This window comes from Heptranchias perlo, chromosome 16 (genome assembly GCF_035084215.1).
Source record: "Heptranchias perlo isolate sHepPer1 chromosome 16, sHepPer1.hap1, whole genome shotgun sequence".
In the NCBI taxonomy this organism is placed as follows: Eukaryota; Metazoa; Chordata; class Chondrichthyes; order Hexanchiformes; family Hexanchidae; genus Heptranchias; species Heptranchias perlo.
In genome coordinates, this window is record NC_090340.1 from 5,174,295 (window position 1) to 5,190,313 (window position 16,019).

At 43.1% G+C, this 16,019-nt stretch overlaps 1 long non-coding RNA gene across 1 annotated transcript; it reads right to left on the bottom strand.

The window, feature by feature from the left end:
- Positions 1 to 5,386: 5,386 nt before the first annotated feature.
- Positions 5,387 to 15,579, bottom strand: LOC137333239 (uncharacterized). Its single transcript, XR_010965825.1, has 3 exons — positions 15,428 to 15,579; positions 14,707 to 14,817; positions 5,387 to 5,441 (listed from the first exon to the last, which is right to left on the bottom strand). It is a non-coding gene; the product is annotated as an uncharacterized lncRNA (long non-coding RNA).
- Between the last annotated feature and the right edge of the window lie 440 nt (positions 15,580 to 16,019).

A 16,019-nucleotide genomic window follows, 5' to 3' on the forward strand; every position in this document is an offset into this window, starting at 1 on the left:
GACATCTCATGAGTTCGATAATTTACCTGTATGTAGGTTAGTGTTAATAATTAGAATAGCCGGAACCTCGCAGAATCAGGGTTAAATACAAAAGATTAGCAAAGTTCTATTAACGCTAGTTCGTGCACTACCCCGCATGCCCGTTAATTACAGGTAACTCGTGTCTCTTTGATCGACTCCTCGGCCGTACCTGGGCATATACTGTCCTCTCTTGATGCTTTGATCTTGGACCTTTCCAGGAATTAGTCAAATCTACTGCAGCATAAGGCGCCATCACATCTTCTGTTACCTGCATGGAATAAAAGTCAAAAATATACCTTTTTTTATTGCTATGCGGTTAGGCACTCCCTACGCAGAACGATGCGCGCAGGCCCAAAAATCCCGCGAAATTTCCAGGTCAAGAAAATGAAGAAAAGTAAGGGATAAAAGTTCATTCCTGTTGTCCATTTATATGAATAGTCTGGTTGAAATAACCTGCAGCTGGCGAGGTTTATATCCTTGAAGTTTCACTTTCGTTGCAGCAAAAAGTATCAAAACAATTTAGATACTTTCTAAAATTGAGATGTTTCCATGAGAAGAAATGTGTTTTATAATTATACAATGCATGGGATTGAATTAGAACAGGGACATTTAGAAAGGGGGTCTGAGGCTAACTTTCAGCAGACAGTTCACTTTCAACATACAGAAAAGTAAACATCATACAGAATTCTGAAATCAATAATACGAACACAGAATACAAGAGGTTATTTTAAGCTATAAAATGAACATCTGGTCCACATTTAGAATCCTACCTTTAGATTTCAATTAATCTAAAATGTCACACTATCAACAGATATATATATATATATATATATATATATATATTTACTATGTTTATGTCAACTGACATATATATATATATATTTACTTATTTATGCATATTTAATATTTCTCTCTATTGCTTTATCCACCTCTCTCTGTCTCTGCATGATAGACTCTGATGACTCAAATGCGGAGATGAAGTAGGATCAGCGATACAAATGGACAACAAACGTCGAAGAGATAGCGGGAAAGCATTTTTACTGAAAGAGTCAGATATGTTTGGGATAGCTTTCTTGATGACTTGCAATTTTCTGGAAAACTTGTCTGGATCGGAAATAACATGCAGTAGACGGCATATCTTGGAAAATAACGAGTTATTGCCCACACATTTCTGTCCATTGATTTCAATAAATGGGAAATGGCGTACAAATAACCCTCAATTTTCTGATAAGTTTTGCCGAGCTTGCTCGGTCTCTCGGCTGTTGCGGCGAACCAGCAAATTGCGTCCAAGAGTTGGAGGTAAAGACATTGGGAATGTTCCAATTTCAATTGGATGCTATAATGGGAGAAAGAGGGAACTGAACGGAATGCAAATTTCTCGCCATCGGTCTCCGCGTGTTCTGAACATCGCAAAAAATTCGGTTACCACACAGTATGAAAATCAATTTCCGTACTCCGGTCACACGCGGGAAGCGCAAATTGCTAAACTAGCACTGCTAGCCTGTGACTTTCTGCCGTTTTCTAAAAAAAAACATTCTCGAGATGTGGGCATTGCTGGCAAGGCCAACATTTATTGCCCATCCCTGGTTGCACAAAGAAGGTGGTGATGGGATTGATAGGACACTGCAGAGGTCAGTTAAGAGTTAACCACACAGGTGTGGGACTGGAATCACATGTAGACTAGGAACATCGGAATACAGGAACAGGAGTAGGCCATTCAGCCCCTCGCCCCTGCTCCGCCATTTGATAAGATCATGGCTGATCTAGCTCCATATACGTGCCTTTGGCCCATATCCCTCAATAACTTTGGTTGCCAAAAAGCTAACTGTCTCAAATTTAATTTTAGCAATTGAGCTAGTACCAATTGCCGTTTGCGGAAGAGAGTTCCAAACTTCTACCACCCTTTGCGTGCAGAAATGTTTTTTAATCTCACTCCTGAAAGGGCTGGCTCGAACTTTTGGACTGTGCCCCCGACTCCTAGAATCCCCAAGCAGCGGAAATAGTTTCTCTCTATCCACCCTATCCGTTCCCCTTATTATCATATAACCTTCGATCAGATCACCCCTTAACCTTCTAAACTCTAGAGATACAACCCCAATTTGTGTAATCTCTCCTCGTAACTTAATCCTTGAAGTCCGGGTATCATTCTAGTAAACCTACGCTGCACTCCCTCCAAGGCCAATATGTCCTTCCGAAGGTGCGGTGCCCAGAACTGCTCACAGGTGCGGTCTAACCCGGGTTTTTTATAGCTGCAGCATAATTTCTGCCCCCATGTACTCAAGTCCTCTAGATATAAAGGCCAGCATTCCATTAGCCTTCTTGATTATTTTCTGCACCTGTTCATAACACTTCAATGCTCTATGTACCTGAACATCCACGTCCCTTTGGACATCCACTGTTTTTAACTTTTTACCATTTAGAAAGTACCTTGTTCTATCCTCTTTTGTTCCAAAGTGGATGACCTCACATTTGTTTACATTGAATTCCATTTGCCACAGTTTTGCCCATTCACCTAATCTATCAATATCGGTTTGTAATGTTATGTTTTCGTCTACACTGCTTACGTTGCCACCAATCTTTGTGTCATCGGCAAACTTAGATATGAGACTTTCTATGCCTTCATCTAAGTCTTTAATAAATATTGTGAACAATTGAGGCCCCAAAACAGATCCCTGCGGGCCTCCACTAGTCACATCCTGCCAATGTCAATACTTACCCATTATCCCTACTCTCTGTCGCCTTTCGCTCAGCCAACTTCCTAACCAAGTCCGCACTTTTCCCTCGATTCCATGGCCTTCTAACTTAGCTAACAGTCTATTTTGTGGGACCTTATCAAATGCCTTCTGGAAGTCAATATAATTAACATCCATTGGCATTCCCCTGTCCACTACTTTAGTCATCTCCTCAAAAAATTCAATCAGATTTGTCAGGCACGACCTACCTTTCACAAATCCATGCTGGCCCTCCCTGATTAACTGGAAATTCTCGAGGTGTTCAGTCACCCTATCCTTAATTACAGACTCCATCAAATTCCCCACAACACTGTTAGGCTTACTGGTCAAAATTACCCGGTTTCCCTCTCTCTCCTTTCTTAAAAAGCGGAGTGATATGTGCAATTTCCCCATCTAAAGGGACACTTCCTGAATCGAGAGAACTTTGAAAGATTATAGTTAGGGCATCTGTAATCTGCTCACATACTTCCTTTAAAACCCTGGGATGGAAACAATCTGGTCCTGGGGATTTGTCACTCTTTAGTGCTATTGTTTCCCTTTTACTGTTGCTTTACTTGTGTTAATTTTATTGAGTCCCTGTCCCCGATTCAATATTAGTTTTCTTGGGATTTCCTGCATGCTGTCCACTTTTTTTAAATGTAAATACTGACGGAAAGTAATTATTCAACATGTCCACCATTTCCCCTTTGTCAATGACAATATCCCCACTTTCAGTTTTTAAGGGGCCAACACTGCTCCTGACCACCCTCTTTTTCCTAATATAACTATAAACGTTCTTTGTATTAGTTTTGATATCCCTTGCAGGTTTCTTTTCATGCTCTATTTTGTAGCCCTTACTATCTGTTTTGTGATCCTTTGTTGATCTTTGTATCTTTCCCATTCGCCAGGATCTGTGCTATGTTTTGCCTTTTTGTATACCCTTTCCTTACGTCTTATATTGTCCCTTACCTCTTTAGTTGTCCATGGCTGTTTTTTTTTTGGCAAGTAGAGTTCTTGCCCCTCAGGGGTATAAACCGGTTCTGTATCACATTAAATGTTTCTTTAAACATTTCCCACTGATCATCAGTCGTTTTACCCATTAACAGATTGGCCCAGTTTACTGTGGACAGTTTCTGTCTCATCCCATTGAAGTCGGCCTTACCAAAGTCTAGAATCTTAGCAACTGACTCACTTTTTTCCCTTTCAAACATTACATTGAACTCGATCATGTTATGATCGCTATTGGATAGATGTTCACGCACAGTTAAACTTTTATCTAAGTCTGGTTCATTACTCATTGCTAAATCTAGTATGGCTTGCCCCCTTGTTGCCTCTAGGACATACTGCTGTAGAAAACTATCCCGGACACACTCAAGAAATTCAATACCTTTCTGAAAGTCGCTAGTCTGCTTTCCCCAATCTTTGTGAAGGTTAAAGTCCCCCATTAATACCACTATGCCTTTCTTACACGCTTATCTAATCTCTGCATTTATACAATCTAGCATTTCAGAGCTGCTGCCAGGAGTCCTATGCACAACTCCCACTATAGTCCTAGATCCTTTCCTATTTCTCAATGCAATCCATAAGGTCTCTGTTGGCTGCTTATCTCTCGTTATATCTTCCTTGATCAATGAATTGATTTCATCTCGAATCACTAAGGCTACTCCTCCAACTCTTCCATTTTCTCTATTTCTCCTGTAGACCTTATAACCCGGTATATTTAGTTCCCAATCCTGACCATCCTGCAGCCATCTCTCAGTACTAGCTATCATGTCATACCCTCCAATTTGAATTTGAACCTGTAGTTCATTTAATTTATTCCTTATACTCCGTGCATTTGTATATAGAACTCTTGGTATGGCCACACACCCTAGCCTGACCTTCAACTTTGATGCTGGGATAATCGCCTTACACCTTCTAGATTTCAATTCATCTGTAGTGTCTAACGTACACTTTCTTTCTGCTGCTCTACGCTTTTCCCTTTCACTTGTTCTTGAACAACTGTTTGTACTATTTTATTGTAAATTTCCCCTGGGTCTTCCATCTCTTGCTGCTCTCAACTTTACTCCCTTTTGACTCACCGCTAAGGGTCGAGTAAGGACGGCAACTTCCTTCCCTGAAGGACATTAGAGAACTAATGGGATTCAAGACAATCGAAAAGCTTCATGGTCACTTTTACTGATACCAACTTTTTATTTCCAGATTTTTAGAAACTGAATTCAAATTCTCAAACTGCCCTGGTTGAATTTGAACACACGTTCTGTAGATTTACTCCAGAGCTAATTAATGGGGATAACATTATGAACTGCGGTTGCAGCATTTTTCAACAAACGTGTCAGTTGTTTCCAGGAGGCAAAAGCAGATCGTTTTTATTATTCGCCATAGCTGATGGTAAGTTTTAAGCAGTGTGTTATTTTACAATCCAGAGGTGACTGTTATATATCGGCTGCCACTGACCTACTGATACAGGCATTAAAAAATCTAGTGTTTCCTTGTGTGTGTGTGTGTGTGTGTGTTGCGTCAGTGCTGATACTCTGCACTTGTTTTGTGACAATCTTTACAGTGTTAGAATAAAACGGGGCAAATTATTGCATTAAATAGATTACAACTCTCTTATCTAAATATTTATAAAATAAATATATTAGGATGAATTGAGGAAACATACCGACTGTTCGCGATGGCCTGATCTTTCAGCATCGTTCTGAGGTCCTGGTAATGAATGAAGTTCAAGATTTTACAATGAAGCATTTTAACAACGTCGAAGGACGCTTCCGGGTAGACTCAATGTAAAGTATAAAATTATCTTGATATCACATTTTACGGAATTGCTTGGATTCTGAACTGTGTTTGACAACAGGGCTGGCATTGTTCAGCTGACCACGGGACTTTGCGTGCAGCAGGAGGCTGATTGGAAACTCGCTGGATCACTACCCGCAATTCTATGTTCACTGTCCTGAATGGGACAGAAAATCGCACGCAATGTAAGGTGATTTTATAATAAAGCTCCCGCTGAATGCCAGCCTCCAGCGACGGTTGTGGGACCTTGGGAAATTTCGTCCCATTTTACCCAACACTTTCGAAATCCGAATCTACCGATACACCGGTAGTGCTGAAATTTTATTCAAAACATTAGTTGCTGCAATTAGTATAAATAAAAATCAGACTGGAATGACTCTCAAGTATCCCTCATATTTTAAACCCAAGGTCTAACTGTTATATTCAACAATCGATCCAGTACCTGTGAGACAATGTAAATGTACTTTCAATCGTTCAGTTACAATTTACTAACTTTTTCTCTCGATGTATAATGGTATCATAGCAGGTACAGCATAGGAGGAGGCCTTTCGGCCCATCCTGTCTGTGCCGGCTCTTTGAAAGAGCTATCCAATTACTCCCATTCCCCTGCACCATAACCCTATATACTTTTCTATTCAAGGATTTTTCTAATTCCCTTTTGACAGATATTATTGAATCTGCTTCCACCACTCTTTCATTGCAGATAATTACAACTCGCCGTGTAAAATAATGTTTCCACATTTCGCCTATTGCTCTTTTGCCATCACCTTAAATCTGTGTCCTTTGGTAACCGACCCTTCTGCCACTGGAAACAGATTCTCCTTATTAATTCTGTCAAAATTATTCATTATCTTGAACGCATCTATCCAATCTCCTAGTAATCTTCTCTGTTGTAAGGAGAACAATCCCAGCTTCGCCAGTCCCTCTACATAACTGAAGTCCCTCATCCCTGGAACCATTCTAGTAAATCTCTTCTGCACTCTCCCTAAGGCCTGACCTCCTTCCTAAAGTGCGGTGCCCGTAATTGAACACAATTCTCCAGCTGAGGCCGTAAAAGTGTTTTATGCCTTTGTTACCTCTAGACTTGACAATTCCAATGTTCTACTGGCCGGGCTCCCATCTTTCACCCTCCATAAATTTGAGCTCATCCAAAATTCTGCTGCTCGTATCCTAAGTCGCAACAAGTTCCGTTCACCCATCGCCCCTACATTGGCTCCCGGTCTGGGAAAGCCTCGACATTAAAATTCTCATCCTTGTTTTCAAATCCCTGCATGGCTTCGCCCATCCCTAACTCTGTAACCTCCTCCAGCCCTATAAACCTTTGAGATCACTGTGCTCCTCCAATTCTTGCCGCTTGCGCATCCCAGATTTTAATTGCTCCACCATTGGCGACCGTGCCTTCAGCTGCCGAGGCCCGAAACTCTGGAATTCCATCCCTAAACCTCTCCGACTGTTATCTTTTCTATCCTCCTTTATGCCGCTCCTTAAAACCTACCTCTTTGATCAAGCTTTTGGTCACTGTCCTAATATCCGCTTATATGGCTTGGGATCAAATTTTGTTTGATATTCGCGCCGATGAAGCGCCTTGGGACTGTCCCTTTAATCCTATGGGTTTTAATTTTGCTAACAAGTCTATTATGTAATATTTTATCAAATGCCTTTTGAAAGTTCATATACACAACATCAACCGCACTTCACTCATTAACCCCTTCCGTTACTTCATCAAAGAACTCAATCAAGTTAGTTAACACGATTTTCCTTCAACAAATCCGTGTTGACTTTCTTTTATTAACCCATACTTTTCCAAGTGCCAATTATTGTCTCGAAAAGCTTCCCCACCACCGACGTTAGGCTGACTAGCCTGTAATTGCCAGCTTTATCCATCTCCCTTTTTTGCGCAGTGGTCTCAGATCGGCAAACCTCCAGTCCCCCAGCACCGCCCCATATCTAAGTTTGATTGGAATATTGTGGCCAGAGCCTCCGCAATGTCCCCACTTACTTCCCTCAGTAACCTAGGATGCATCACATCTGGACCAGATGACTTTCCTAATTCGTGTAGTGCCAATCTTTTAAGTACCTCCTCTTTATCTGTTCTTATCCTAGACAATATCACTACCACCTCCTCCTCTACTGCTACAATGGCAGCATCGTCTTCTCTCGTGAAGACAGATGTGAAGTATTCATTTAGCACCTCAGCTATGCCCTCTGCCTCCACAAGAAGATCTACATTTTTCGCTAATCGGTCCCATCCTTCCTTTGACTGCCCCTTTAGTATTTATATGTTGATAAAAGACCCTTGGGTTCCCTTTTATGTTGGCCACTAATCTATTCGCATAATCTCTCTTTGTCCCTCGTATTCCTTTTTTTAGATCTCCTCCGTACGTTCTGTGTTCAGCCTTGTTCTCTATTGTAGTATGAATGTTACATTCGTCATAAGCCTCATTTTCCTGTTTCATTTTAATTTCTATATCTTTATTCCTCCAGGGAGTTCAAACTTTGGATGCCCTTCCTTACCCCCTCGTGGGGATGTGTCTATTATGTATCCGAACCAAATCCTCCTTGAATGCCTCCCATTGTTCAATTACTGTTTTGTCTACCAATTGTTGATTCCAATCCACCTGGGCATGATCCCTTTTTAACTCACTGAAATTTGCCCTCCTCCAGTTAAGCATTTGCATATTTGATTAATCCTTCTCCTTTTCCATCTTCTAAACCTAACGATATTATGATCACTATTCCCCAAATGCTCTCCCACTGAAACATGCTCCACCTGCCTCACTTCATTCACCAGAACTTGATTCAGCACTGTTTCCCCTTCCTTTTATTTGGCATGGCACTCGACAGTGTCCGTCCCATTTCCTGCACTTACGCCCTCACTCGTTCTCCCCCTTTCCCAGAACCATGATAGAGTCCACCGTGTCCTCATCTTCCACCCCACCAGCCTCCACATTCAACGTATCAACCTCCGCCATTTTCGCCACCTCCATCGCAATGCCACCACCAAACACATCCTCCCCTCCGCTCTGCTTTCAGGAGTCCATAGGGAACGCTCCCTCCGAGACACCCTGGTCCACTCTTCCATCACCCCCAACATCAGCTTTCCTCCCCATTGCACCTTCCCGTGCGAGTACTGGAGATGCAACACGTGCCCTTTCACCTCGTCCCTACCCACTGTTCAGGGCCCCAAACATTCTTTCCAGGTGAAACACAGATTTACTTATACTTCATTCAATTTAGATACTGTATTCGCTGCTCCCAATGCGTATCCTCTACACTGGGGAGACCAAACGCAGTATTATTGATCGCTTTGCTGAACAGCAACGCTCAGTCCGCAAGAGTGACCCTGACCTGCTGGTCGTTTGCCATTTTAATTCCCCCTCCCATTTCCACTTTGTCCTCTCTGATCGCCATCTCTTATATTGTTCCAATGAAGCTCAATGGAAGCTCGAGGAACAGCACCTCATCCTTCGATTCGGCACTTTACAACCTTCCGGACTCAACATTAATTTCAATAACTTCAGATCTTAACCACTGCTCCCATTTTTTTCGGAGACATTTCTCTGTCTCTGTACTTAGTTAAAAACGGTTTAATCTGTAACTTGTTCCAGTGCTGATGAAGTGCTATCGAACTTAAACGTTAACTCTCTTTCTCCACAAATGCAGCCTGACTTGCTGAGTATTTCCAGCGTTTTCTGCTTTTGTTTCAAATGCATTCTGTCTTTGACCCCCGCAACTACATCATCGCTTTCCAGTGCAGTAATAGTTTATTTGATCAATACTGCCAAACCCGCCTTTCTTTCTTCCCTACCTTTCCTGAATACCTTGTAGCCAAGAATATCAATACCCAATCCTCCCCTTCTTTGAGCCATTCGTAGTACCATTTGGTGACTTCAGTCTGCAGCTCTTCATCCTTATTTGCCATGGTACATGCGTTTACACAAATGCAGTCTAAACTTATCTTAAATTGCCTGGCATTTGCCCCGTATCGGATCCCTCCTGATTCTGAACTATTCTTTACCCTAGCGCTACTTGTCTCTTCCAATCCTCTGTGGACCTTGTTTCCCGACTCACATGTTTCGTCTTGGTGCTCATTCCCCTTGAGTTTAAACCCTACCCCACAGCACTAGTTAACATCCCCGCAAGTGCATTGGTCCCAGCTCTGTTGAGGTGCAACACATTCATCTCGAACAGATCCCTTCTGCCCCAGAAATCGTCCCAATGCCCCAGGAATCTGAAGGGCTCCCTCCGGCACCATTGCTCCAGCCACTCTTTAACCTGTCTTATCCTACTAGGCTTATACCTACTAGAGTATATCACTGGGAGTAATCCCGGGGACTCCAGTACTCCCAGGGGACTCCTGCACTGCCTGCCTGTTCTTCCCAGTCTGTCTGTCCCACTTCCTCTCCGCCTCAATTCTCTGTAACTGCGAGATAACAACCTTCTGAAACGTGCTATCCATGAAACTCTCAGCTTACCCTATTCATTGTAGTGACGCCAGCCGCGCCTCAAGCTCAGAAACTCTGAGCTCAAGCTCGAGCAGATGGCGGCATTTCGTGCACATGTGGTTTTCCAGGACACACCAAGTGTTCTGAAGATCCCACATGGCACGGGATGTGCATGCAACAGGCCCCTGCTGTCCTGCCATGTTAACTCCAGTTATTTAAACTGTTTGTTTACATTTAAGGCAATTTAACATAGAAAATAGGAGCAAGAGTAGGCCATTCGGCCTTTTGGGCCTGCTCCGCCGTTCAAAATGATCATGACTGATCGTCTAACTCAGTGCTCTGTTCCAGCTTTTTCCCATATCCCTTGCTCACTTCAGCATTAAGAAATGTGTCTATCTCCTTCTTGAATACATCTAATGACATGGCCTCCACTACCTTCTGTGGTAGAGAATTCCATAGGTTCACCACCCTCTGAGTGAAGCAATGTCTCCTCATCTCGGTTCTAAATGGTATAGTCTCTATCCTGAGAATGTGACTCCTGGTTCTGGGCTACACAGCCATCTGGAACATCTTCCCTGCATCTAGTCTGTCTCGTCCTGTTAGAATTTTCTATCTTTCGATGAGATCACCTCTCATTCTTCTAATCTCGAGTGAATATAGGCCTAGTCGACCAATCTATCCTCATACGTCACTCCTGCCATCCCAGGAATCAGTCTGGAAAACCTTCGTTGCACTCCCTCCATGGCAAGGACATCCTTCTTCAGATAAGGAGACCAAAACTGCACACAACACTCCAGATGTGGTCTCACTAAGGCCCTGTATAACTGCAGTAAGACATCCCTGCTCCTGTACTCAAATCCTCTTGCAATGAAGGCCAACATGCCATTCGCCATCCTAACTGTTTGCTGCACCTGAATGCTCGTTTTCAGCGACTGGTATACAAGGACACCCAGGTCTCCCTGCGCCTCCACTTTTCCCAATCTATCACCATTCAAATAATAATCTGCCTTTCTGTTTTTTGCAACCAAGGTGGATAACCTCACATTTCTCCATGTTATACTGCATCTGCCATGTTCTTGCCCACTCACCCAACTTGTCCAAATCACATTGGAGCTTCTTTGCATCCTCCTCAAAGCTCACATTCCACCCCAACTTTGTGTCGTCTGCAAACTTGGTAATGTTACATTTAGTTCCCTCACTTAAATCATTGATATATATTGTGAATAGCTGGGGCCTAAGCACTGAACCCTGCAGCACCCCACCAGTCACTGCCTGCAACCCGGAAAAAAGAACTGTGTGTCAACTAATTCTCAATCCATGCCAGTATATTCCCCCCAATCCCACGTGCTTTAATTTACACACTAACCTCTTGTGTGGGAACTTATCAAAAGCCTTCTGAATATCCAAATACAACAGATCCACTGGTTCTCCCCAATCTATTCTACTAGTTACATTCACAAAAAACTCCAGTAGATTTGTTAAGTAATATTTCGCTTTCATAAACCCATGCTGACTTTGTCCAATATCGTTAATGCCCACCAAATGTTCTGTTATCATATCTTTTATAATAGATTCTAGCATTTTCCCCACTGCTGATGTTGGGCTAACAGGTCTGTAATTCCCTGTTTTTTCTCTCCCTCCTTTTTTAAGTAGTGGGACTAGATTTGCCACCCTCCAATCTATAGGACACTTCCAGAGTCGATAGAATTTTGGAAGATGATCACCAATGCATCCACTATTTCCAGTTCCACTTCCTTTAGTACTCTGGGATATAGATTATCAGGCCCTGGGGATTTGTCAGCCTTTAGGCCCGTTAATTTCCTGAGCATTTTTTATTTACGAATACTGGTTTCCTTCAGTTCCTCCCTCTCAGGAGACCTTTAGTTCCCTAATATTTCTTGCAGGTTATTTGAGTCCTCCTTTGTGAAAGTATGTGTTCAATTGTTCTGTCATTTCTTTATTGCCCATTATAATTTCCGCCATTTCTGACTGTAAGGGACCTACGTTTGTCTTCACTAATCTTTTTCGTGGGAATTTACCCTTTATCTAACACTAAAACACTAACCACTAAAAAACAATAACCACTAAAGACACTAACCAATTAACAAATTAATGGCTGACTTGTATTAAACGCTCCTCTTTTTCTTTTGACGTCACTGTTTTACTTTCTCTATTTTTGATTCCCTGCGCCGGTCCCTTCACGCTCCGCTTAATACCCTCAGTCTCTCAGAATACCCTCTAACAACTTACCCACCACAGATGTCAGGCTCACCAGTCTGTAGTTCCCAGGCTTTTCCCTGCCGCCCTTCTTAAACAAAGGCACAACATTTGCTACCCTCCAATCTTCAGGCACCTCACCTGTAGCTGTCCATGATTCAAATATCTCTGCGAGGGGACCCGCAATTTTCTCCATAACCTCCCATAACGTCCTGGGATACATTTCATCAGGTCCCGGAGATTTATCTACCTCGATGCGCGTTAAGACTTCCAGCACCTCCCTCTCTGTAATATGTACACTCCTCAAGACATCACTATTTATTTCCCCAAGTTCCCTAAAATCCATGCCTTTCTCAACCGTAAATACCGATGTGAAATATTCATTCATGATCTCACCCATGTCTTGTGGTTCCGCACATAAATGACCTTGTTGATCCTTAAGAGGCCCCACTCTCTCCCGAGTTACTTTTTTGCCCTTTATGTATTTGTAGAAGCTCTTTGGATTCTCCTTTGCCTTATCTGTCAAAGCAATCTCATGTTCCCCTTTTTGCCCTCCTGATTTCTCTCTTAACTCTACTCCGGCAATCTCTATACTCTTCAAGGGATCCACTTGATCCCAGCTGCCTATGCATGTCATATGCCTGCTTCTTAATTTTGACTCGGGCTTCAATCTCCCGAGTCATCCAAGGTTCCCTACTTCTACCAGCCTTGCCCTTCACTTTATAAGAAATGTGCTTACCCTGAACCCTGGTTAGCACACTTTTGAAAGCCTCCCACTTACCAGACGTCCCTTTGCCTGCCAACAGTCTCTCCCAATCAACTTCTGAAAGTTCCTGTCTAATACCATCAAAATTGGCCTTTCCCCAATTTAGAATTTTAACTTTTGGGCCAGACCTATCATTCTCCATAGCTATCTTAAAACTAATGGAATCATGATCACTAGTCCCAAAGTGATCCCTCACTAACACTTCTGTCACCTGCCCTTCCTTATTTCCCAAGAGGAGGTCAAGTTTTGCCCCCTCTCTAGTCGGGCCATCCACATACTGAATGAGAAATTCCTCCTGAATACACTCAACGAATTTCTCTCCATCCAAGCCCCTAATGCTATGGCTGTCCCAGTTAATGTTGGGAAAGTTAAAGTCCCCTAGTATTACCACCCTATTTTTCTTGCAGCTGTCTGTAATCTCCTTACATATTTGCTCCTCAATTTCCCGTTGACTATTTGGGGGTCTGTAGTACAATCCTTTCAATGTCATCTCTCCCTTCTTATTTTTCAGTTCTACCCATATAGACTCAGTGGGCGAACCCTCGGATATATCCCCTCTCACTACTGCCGTGATGTTCTCCCTAATCAAGAACGCAACTCCCCCTCCTCTCTTACCTCCTGCTCTATCTTTCCTATAGCATCTGTACCCTGGAACAATGAGCTGCCAATCCTGCCCCTCCCTTAGCCATGTTTCAGTAATAGATATAACATCCCAGTCCCATGTACCCATCCATGCCCTGAGTTCATCTGCCTTTCCCATCAGACTTCTTGCATTGAAATAAATGCAGTTTAATCTGGAATTCCCTTGGTCTTTGCACTGCTTTCGCAGACCATCTGTCCGGTCATGTTTTGTACACTCTCCCTTACTGCCTTTTGTTTCTATCACCACTTTACTTCCCACTGACTTCCTGCATCGGTTCCCACCCCCCTGCCACATTAGTTTAAACCCTCCCCAACAGCACGAGCAAACACTCCCCCTAGGACATTGGTTCCAGTCCTGTCCAGACGCAGACCGTCCAATTTGTACTGGTCGCACCACCCCCAGAACCGGTTCCAATGGCCCAGGAATTTGAATCCCTCCCTCTTGCACCATCTCTCAAGCCACGTATTCATCCTAGCTATCCTGTCATTCCTACTCTGACTAGCCCGTGGCACTGGTAGCAATCCTGAGATTACTAACTTTGAGGTCCTACTTTTTAGTTTAAATCCTAACTCCCTAAATTCAGCTTGTAGGACCCCATCCCGTTTTTTACCTATATCGTTGGTACCTAAATGTACCACGACAACTGGCTGTTCACCCTCCCCTCCGGAATGTCCTGCAGCCGCTCCGAGACATCCCTGACCCTTGCACCAGGGAGGCAACATACCATCCTGGAATCTCGGTTGCGTCCGCAGAAACGCCTGTCTATTCCCCTTACAATCGAGTCCCCGATCAATATAGCTCTGCCACTCTTTTTCCTGCCCTCTTGTGCAGCAGAGCCAGCCACGGTGCCATGAATCTGGCCGCTGCCACCTTCCCCTGGTGAGCCATCTCCCACAACAGTATCCAAAACGGTATGCCTGTTTTGGAGGGAGATGACCGCAGGGGACCCCTGCACTGCATTCCTACTCTTCCTCACTCGGTTAGCAATACACTCCTTTAAAGTTTCACTCCCTGTCTTTGCCAACCTCTGTACGCAAGCTTAGGACGTTCTCGCTCTCTCTTTGAAAGTTGTGTTCACTTTGGTAAAAAGACTAAATGGTTTCTTACCTTTATTTTTCTTTGAGATACACCGTTTTCCAATGATGAGAGCCAACGCCAGGAATATCAATCCGCCCGCTGCACATGCTGAAATCAGCAAGTAACGGGTGAACTCACCACCTACAAGATTTAGGTGAAATGTACAAATATGAAACAGTGCACTGTTCAATTGAACAATATCATGACTTAAAAGGTCAGCAACATTTTAATCAATTGTTGCTATTTTAGTAATGTTATATTTAAGGTATAGTTTTATGAAACAAAACACAAAATGCAGAGCTATGTTTATTTTTTTTCATGCGTGAGGAACACATTACTGTTATATTATCTTGCCTTAAACTCAAATCTGATTGAAATAAGTTTGCGATATAAATGTGATAATGATTAATTTGTTACTTGTTATGACGGCTAACAGTAGTTGCTAAAATTGCAGCTTGCTGCAGATTTCGAGCAAGGTTTAAAGAATGCAGCAGGCAGCGGTCCCGCCTCTCGGCGTAACGACTTGGAACTGCAGGACGCGAGTTACTGCTCGATGTTGTCCCAGGCGTCAGTTCCATGTCTCGACCGTGACTCCCACTGGGGCAAGGGGTGCCGAACAGCGTTGGCTTTGGAGCTGAACACCTGGCAGAAATCCATGGATAATTATATTTGCTCTTAAGCAAACAAATGATGGGGGAGGCATCTCAGAAAATAGTTTTACTTGCAGGATAACTGAGACCTGCAATCTTACCTGTTGGGTAGAAGACAATGTGAGTGGCTATGGCAGGAATTTCGATGGTATTGTGAGTCACCAGGCAGGTATACACAGTCCCGGTCCGGACAGGCTGCGTCTCTTCCAAACGGCTGGAAGCTTCATATAGTCCATCTGTTTTGAGTTGAATAATGCTATTTATCCCTGGTGTAGTTTTAGTCCCATTTTTATACCAAGTGAAGGTGATATTCTGCGGGTAAAACGGATTTGTCGCACACACAACAGTTAGAGAGGAAGATGAATCCTTTCCAGGTTCCCGAGAGGTAATTTTTAGTGGAGTTGGGGGAACTAGAAAAAAGGAGGAAAATAACGTTATTCGGGCATCATTCAAGGTTATCAACATGTCGTTTTGTTTCGGCCCATTACTGACAGCACAAAGAGGGAGTTGTTCACTGTGCGTTATCCTTAACGACATCGTTAACGGCATCTTCATAAATTTTAACTTTAAATCGGGGGTAATTTTAACATTTATCGCAGGGCGAGAAACGGGTGACAACTGATGGGAAAAAAATCGAGCGGGGTCTAAAAAGGGCGGTCGATTCACTATCGCCTGTTTTGCGCTAACCGCCGA